The sequence below is a fragment of the Octodon degus genome, unplaced genomic scaffold, assembly GCF_000260255.1.
Source record: "Octodon degus isolate 3935 unplaced genomic scaffold, OctDeg1.0 scaffold00028, whole genome shotgun sequence".
Taxonomy (NCBI): Eukaryota; Metazoa; Chordata; class Mammalia; order Rodentia; family Octodontidae; genus Octodon; species Octodon degus.
In genome coordinates, this window is record NW_004524604.1 from 12,049,140 (window position 1) to 12,057,364 (window position 8,225).

Consider the following 8,225-nt stretch of genomic DNA (forward strand, 5'->3'; position numbering starts at 1 on the left):
GAGAGAGAGAGATAACAGTAAAACAAGAGTTTGTCTGAAATAGTAGTTAGTACTGCTTGTGCTACACTCCTTTGTAGAAAGTTCTGATGAAGTTCTGGTCCACCTGTCTGCTTGTACAGTACCCAAATTTCTGCTGACAAAATGGCTGAGAAACAACGGGAATTGTCACTCTCCAGAAAATTCTTACTTACCATGTACAAGGACAGAAGGTAAGACTCACTGTTTTTTATTTTGTTTTGCTTTGTTTTTCATTTATGTATTTGGTACAGGGTCTCACAGTGCAGCTTGGACTCATAGTGATCCTCCTGTTTTCAGCCTGAGATTACAGGCATGCACCACCATGCTGGGATTCCGTCTCCAGCTCAGTGTGACTGAGGGTGGGGCTTGCGGGGCCCATGGTACCCAGGATCCAGCCCTAGTCCCTGCACTTACCTAAGCAGGTGCTTAGTCTGCTGAGCTATCTGGCCATCCTGGACTCATTGTATTTTAAAAGACTTTCTAGCCAGTATTTACTGAAACAAAGAAAAATTTTAGAGTAATTTTAAACAACCAGAAAATTGTCTTAACATATTGTTTTCTTTCTCAGAACTGTAAGGCTTGTTTTCAATCCAATTAAATTAGTTACAAAATCTACATACTGAAGCAGGATGGATTTATAGCTATACTCTTCAGAACCTGGTATGCATGTCGGGGTCTATAGTTAATAAAAGTGCTACTTGGTATAATTATCCATATACATATCCATTTTTCTTTATGTTGCATGTTCTTATTTCTTGAGTTCCATTCACTAATAATCAATTCACGTTGATGACAAACTCAAACCTTGTGTATTTTCTTAGATAGTCTGTTTTTTTTTAAGTTGAAGCCCACTTTGCTGACTTCACCTAAATGGAGATTGAATTTATCACCAAAAGAAAGCAGGTGAAAACCACAGCAGATGTTGATAATTATGTAAGAGGCCCTAATTAACACTATCTAAATGAAACAAGTTTGTGTTTGTTAGTGTCACTTGCGTACTGTCATGCAGGTGACGGCTGAAGCATTATTCTGTAAGTGATGGCACGGCTGTGTTCTGTCACAATAGGACATGGAAACATGTGAGCAGTTTCTGAACGGGACTTTCCAGCTCACAAACAAAAGGTATGCACTTTCATTCCCAGTAAGACTGTTCCAATCTGTATTATATTATTCATTTTATAATTATATAAATGCTTCAGGCCACTTTCTAAAATAAAATAAACCTGAGTCCAAAATAATTTGTATTACCTGGAATGTCTAAATACATTTTATTTTGCTTTATTGTACAGAGTTCTATGATTCAGTTGAGCTTCATGAATCCAACTTTTTATGCTGAATTCACTCATTTTTAAAAACTCAGCCATAGATATTTTCTGGTTTGAAAAGCAATCAGCAATGTTTATAACAGGCAATAGAAAGCCTGCATTTTTTTTCTTTTTTTTTCTCGCAAGCATACCAAAATGAATAAAAAGAACTAAAAATGGAGAATATTCCATTATTCCATTCTTAGCAAAAGTTGAAAATAACAATAATCACCTACACAGGCACACACTGAAGAATATATACTAGATATTAAAAAACTTTGAAGCAAATCAATTAGTGCTTTCAATGTGTGGCTTTTTAAAAAAATCTCTAACAGATAACAGTGAGACAAGGCTGAAGGGCTTTATTCTAAACTTGGGCTGAAAAGCTAAGGAGGTGGAAAAGGGATCGAAAACACAGAAAAGCATAAAGAATACTCCACACTGCCTGGCAGTAAGGACATGGTACAGACTCTAGAAAGAGGTATTCCTCTCCTTCATCCAACAGTTTACAGTGCTTTGTCTGACTCATGGATCAGAAACATAAAATTTATGAAAACACAGTTGGGCATCTTTGCCAGAAAGCATCGGTGCCCAGTGCTGGCACCACGTAAGGGGGGCTTGGCTGTTGAGACACTAAGCACTCAGACTCCCAGGAGAACTCGTCCATAGCTCCTGCTAAATACAACTGAATGTCCTGAGAGAATTCCATGTGCCAACAGTTACATGCATTCCTGCATGGTTTATTTCAATTTTTAGAGAGGAGCTTGATATGTAGCCCAGACTGGCCTTGAACTCATGGCAATCCTCCTGCCTCACCCACCAGAGTGTTGGGATTACAGCTGTGCTCCACCATACATGGCCTACTTCACTGTTCAAACCATAAGGATTTTCATAGCCAAAGCACTTAAGAAAAAGGAAAAAACACCACTAATCAATTATCAGGTATGTCCTTCACCTTGGATAATATGAAGAAAATGTTTCTTGCACAATGAAGATTTTTCCCAATAGTGCTAGCCATATTTTTTGCCTTTGTTTATTGTCTAATTGATCTGAGAGTTACACCCAGCACAGCTACAGTATTTATAACAATTACACATCAAGATCAAAACACATTTTACAATATTGAAAAAAATTGGATTGCTCTTACTTTGTATAATTGTAAGTCTAGATGTAATTTGCTTGCTTGACTCTAAATACAGTCCCCTGACATTGCACGCATGTGGATATTGAATGCTTACAGAAAGTCTTTGCTAGCCACACTAGATCAAGGTTGAATTGGGATAACTGAGAAGCACATTGCAGTTACTAGTTTTCTTTAGAAATTTCAATATTGAAGCACTATATGGAAAGGAAAACTCATTTTGGATTCTAAAAGACAAGGAGAGCATGGTATATAGTAGAGCAAGTTATTAAGGAAAACAATATATAAAATATTGTAATTTCATCCCACATCAAACCTGGGATCAAACCTGGGTCCTTGCATTTGCCAGACAGGAGCTTAGACCACTGATCTATCTCTCTGGTCCCTATGAAACAATTTTAATTCACTGTAGGCCTTTTAAAAGGTAATGCTGTGAGGAAATGTCACTATATATCATAGTATCAATGTGATTGAAACAAAAAGTTGTAACTGTAGAAATCAGCTGTAGTTTGATAATGACCGACATCATAAAGCACCATTATTCCATAAAGAGACAGAATCTCTTTTGCTTAGGAAATAGTAAAAGCCCAGATTTGTTCTTCTCTGTTACTATCACCCAACAAAAATTGCATACCAATATATCACATTGTACCACATAAACAAAACGGTTGTCAATCCAAAATAAAACTTTGTCAACTATGTCTTCAAGATTTCTATCTACATAATCTTCCAGTAGATTCAATGTTTCTGTATTAATATTTAGATCTTTGACACATTTTGACTTTAGTTTAGTACACAGTGACAGGCATGGGGCTAGTGTGAGCCTTTGACATGTACAGAGCCAGTTTTTCCATTAGCACTCATTAAAGAGGTTATCTTTCTTCTAGTGAAGATGTTTGGCCACTTTGTCAAAGGTGAGGTGGTTGAATGTGTTTGTAGTTTGTTTCTAATAAGTCCCACAAATGTTGCTTTTATGCCAGTACCATGGTGATTTTATCACAGTAGCTTTGTATTATAGTTTTAAGTCAGAGATTGTGAGGCCTCCTGTTTGCCTTTGTTGCTTAGCATGCTTTTACTATTCTTAGGTTTCTTCTGGTTGGAAATTAATTTTATGAATATTTTCTTGACTTCTGGGAGGTATTTTAGGGATAATTTGATTGGGGTTTCCTTAAAACTGTAAAACAATTTTTGGAGTATGGGCGTATTCACTGTTGACTCTTCCAGTACATGAGCAAGGTACATGTTTCTATTTTCTGAAATCCTCTTTGATCTCCATTTTCAGAGTACTGTAATTTTCAATATAGAAATCCTTTACCTCTTTTGTTAGATGTATTCCTACATATTTCATTCTTTGAAGGCTATTGTGAAGGGCATATTGTTTTGCTAATTTCTCTATAAGTGAGTTTGCTGTTTGTGTACAGGAATGTCATTGATTTTTAAGTGTATACTTCATATCCAGCTATGCTAGACATTTTGGTTATTCAATCTAGGTATCTTTGGGTGGAGTTTTTGAGTATTATCTGTAGAGTATCATGTCATGTGAAAATAATGATAATTTAACTTCTTCTTTTCCTAACACTATTCATTTTATTTTCTCTATTTTCTAATTGTTCTGTCTAATGTTTCCGGAAAGATATTGAATAATTGTGCTAGTTGACATCCTTGTCTAGCTTCTGACTTCAGTGAAAGCTTTCAGTTGTTGTCCATTTACTATAATGTCGGCTGTTGTTTTTCCATAGATGGCTTTTATCATGTTGAAATAAAGACCATTGATTCTAATTTTTCTGTAGTTTTTTTTTTTTGTCATAAATGTCAAAGCATTTTCTGCATCTATTGAGATGGTCATGTGACTTTTTTCTTTGGCTCTCTAGCTATGATGTATTACATTTACTGATTTTCATATGCTGAACCATCCCTGCTTCCCTGGATGAATCCCACTTGGTTGTGATGCGTAGTTTTCTTGATAATTTGCTGCATTCTACTTGTTAGTATCTTATTGATCTTTGAATTTATGTTACACTGGAGATTTCCTGTAGTTCTCTATTTTAGTTGCGACTTTCTCTTTGGTTTCAAGATAATACTTGCTTCTAGGAATGAGTTAGGAATTGTTGCTTTCCTTTTAGTTTCATTAAAGAATATGAGGAGTATTGAAATTAAAATTTCTCCAAATTTCTTGTAGAATTCAGCAGTGAATCAATTGGGACCTGTTTTTCCTTTGTGGGTAAGTTTTTAATAACATTTTTGAACTCACTAACTGATATTAAGTTATTCAGAATTTTTATATCTTCTTGATTCAGCTTTGATAATTCATACATATTTAGAAATCTGCTCATCCATGTATCCCATCCTATGGAAGGAAGATAACATTACCCAATTTAAGCAGTAAATAATCCAAAAAATTCAAGAACTGAAATCTCTTCTTATTAAAAATGCTTTTGCACACCAAAGAAATAACCAACAGAGTGAAGAGACAATCCACAGAAGGGAAAGAATTTTAACCAAAGTTCCCTCAGATAAAAGGGAAAGATTTAGAAAGATTTAATAGAGAATTAGAGCTGTAATATTCTACTAATATACTGTATGTGAAGATTAAGTTCAAATAAACTTCTGTTGTTAAATTGCAGGTGTCAAGTTTTTTGTTCTTTTTTATATGTTCCAGATAGAACTTTAATTTCTATCTAGAATATATAAAACATTGAAAAGATCAGGCCTTTCCTCCAAATTGAATGACTCAATCCAAAACTGGGCATCTGAGATGAATATACACTTCTCAGATGAATATGCACTTCTCAGAATATGCACAATTGGCAAATAAATATATGAAAAAATGTTCAACACCGTTGGTCATTTGAGAGTTGAAAATTAAAACAACATTGGCATTCCATCTTTCCCCAGAAAAAAAAATGGCTGGTATCAAGAAGTCAACCAATAACAAATGTTGGAGGGGTAGTGGGAAAAAAAGAACACTTATCCACTGTTGGTGACAGTGTAAACTGTTACAACCACTGTGAAAATTAGTGCAGATATTCTTCAAGAAGCTAGGATTAGGGGTCTTATTTTACCTAGCTATTCTTCTTCTGTGTTATTTTCTGAGAAAAATTAAAAACCTCATACCACAGCGATATATGTGCACCCATGTTTATAGCGGCACAGGATTGGTTTTTTGTTTTTGTCTTTTTTTTTTTTCAGTACCAGGGATTAAACTCAAGACCCTGCGCTTGCCAGGCAAGTGCTTATTCTATGGAGCTATTTCACCGGCCCCTGCATTCATAAGTTTAACAGCTAAATCTTGGAAACAATCCAAATGCCCAAAATTGAAAAATAGATAAAAAGAAGTAGTATATTTATACAATGGAGTACTAATCATCTATAAAAGGATAAATTTAAGACTTTCAAAGTTAAATTGTGTAACTTGAGACCATAGTCATAAGTGAAATAAATCATTCTCTCATATGTAAGCATCACATATAGATATAGAAATATAATTAACATAGCTATGCTACTAATTTCTAGTAGTTCATCACAATGAAAGATTTTTGTTTTGATCAGTTGATCAAATTTTATGCCTATATCTTATAATCTGAGCAACTCTTTTTTATACTCCTGGGAACTGAAGTCAGAACATTGTTTTTACCAGCCAGGCACTTGTGCCACTGAAGTGTATTTCCTGGCTTTTGAACAACTACTTTGAAGGTAACAATAAGGCATACACTAACAATTGTTACTCTCCTACTGTCTTGCTTTTGAAATTTTGTATCATTGCTTCTATTGTGTTTTCTCTTTCAAAACAATTTTTGTAGGGACTTAAAGTTCAACATATCAATACTTGATGAAAAATACTTGTTCCATGTTATGCCTAAGATGTTTGATATTCAGACAGATAGTGAGGTTAAGCTTACCAGCCTAGGTTGTATGGTAATAACAATAAGCTTGTCTTCTGGAGGCTTAACAACCTAAGTTTGCAGACAAAAGTTAGAGAAAAAGGAGGGCTTCAAGGAAAGCCAACATCTTGGCCCTAGCCTTCCAAGGTCAATAAAGACTCAAGACATATGAGTACTTGTACTGTAACGTCATGTAACTCAGTAGTGTTCCAAATTTTCTGATCAAGGAGATTATGGGGCCAAAGAGGAAAGTGATCGATGATGTAGAGTGTGCCTAAGGAGAGTCACATGGAGAGAAAACATTCTCTCAGGCTTTCGCAGAGTGCACATTGGCCAAGCAATGGCCGTGACTCATCCACATGGCTGACACTGATAAAGGATCTACAATCCTGAGGGGATTTCACTGACCTTCTCAGACCCAAAAGCTACAACTCTTGTTGCATAAGTCCTGCTTTACCTTGGTCTTAACCATCCAAAAGAAAAGTATAAAAACGAAATATAAGAAGTAAAGCCATGGTGTTATGTTGAGCTGTAGGGGACTCAGGTCAACAATTTCTGACATTGCCAGTCAAGCAGAAGACCATACTATTATGGACTACTGGACTCTTTTAGAATGTTTTGCTGAGTTAACACACCTATAATATTTAAATAACGGAACTTAACAAAAAAGGGAATACAGATTAATGTCCATTTTCTATCTGTGTATTGAAAATGGTTAGGATAGATTTATAGTTTCATTCTCTTCATGAATAGAGGGAGTTGTTCTAATGGTGTTTGTAAATAGGATATCATGTCTGCATCTTGTACAGCAAATAACCCTAGGAAGAATGTATGCAATGCGTTAATTATTGAAATTGTCCTACCAATTTGGTTTGGAACTGTCTCATCGCTATTTGTTTATCAATAAAATTATGGAAAAAAATTTTAAAAATATTTGAAGTAAACATTTAGAAAGATTTAATAGAGTACAGCTGTAATATTCTACTAATACATTGCATGAGAAGATTAAGTCAAATAAACCTCTGTTGTTAAGTTGCAGGTGTCAAGTTTTTTTGTTCTTTTGGGTTTTTTTTGTTTGTTTGTTTTTTGGTGGAACTGGGGATTGAACTCAGGCCCTTCCACTTGCCAGGCAAGTGCTTATTCTACTGAGGTATCTCTCTGGCCCCATGTAAAGTATTTTATCCAGAAATAGAAGAACTAATGCACTACGGAATTTTTATTTATTTATTTACTTATTTTTATGTATTTGATACAAGGTCTCACTGCGCAGCTCAGATTGTACTGATCCTCCTATTTTCAGCCTCCCCAGTGCTGGGATTAAAGGTATGTGCCACCACACCTGGTGTCCTTGGCCATCTCAGGATACCTGTTGGTGGAGCAGCAAGGGCATTAGTGCTGGGGATTGAACCCCGATCCCTGAGCTTACCTAACTAGGTGCTTAGTCTCCTGAGCCATCTCTCAGGACTGAAATTGTTTCCAAAGACAAAGATTATTGAAACAAAAATTTTAACAATTTTCCTTAATGTATTTGGTTATATAATGTTATATCCTTGTAGGAAAACAGAATTTCACAGAATATGATTAAAACTGTTCTATAGAATGATTATAAGTTTTATAATTATCTCAATGCCATGAGAAAATGAACACTATGATGTTTAACATAGATATTTAATTGATAGTTTAAATTTTTTTAGAAAACTGACATTTTGGTTTCCAAAATATTAATGAATTAAAAAAGATATGTGTATGTCTATACTTACAAAGCAAGGTTTATGCTTAGTGACAAAATACCTCTGAAAGAGCATTAAATTCAAAGACAAAAATCAGCTTGTATACTATTTCTTTCCTTTTTTTTTTTTTTTTTTTTTTTTTTTTTTTTTT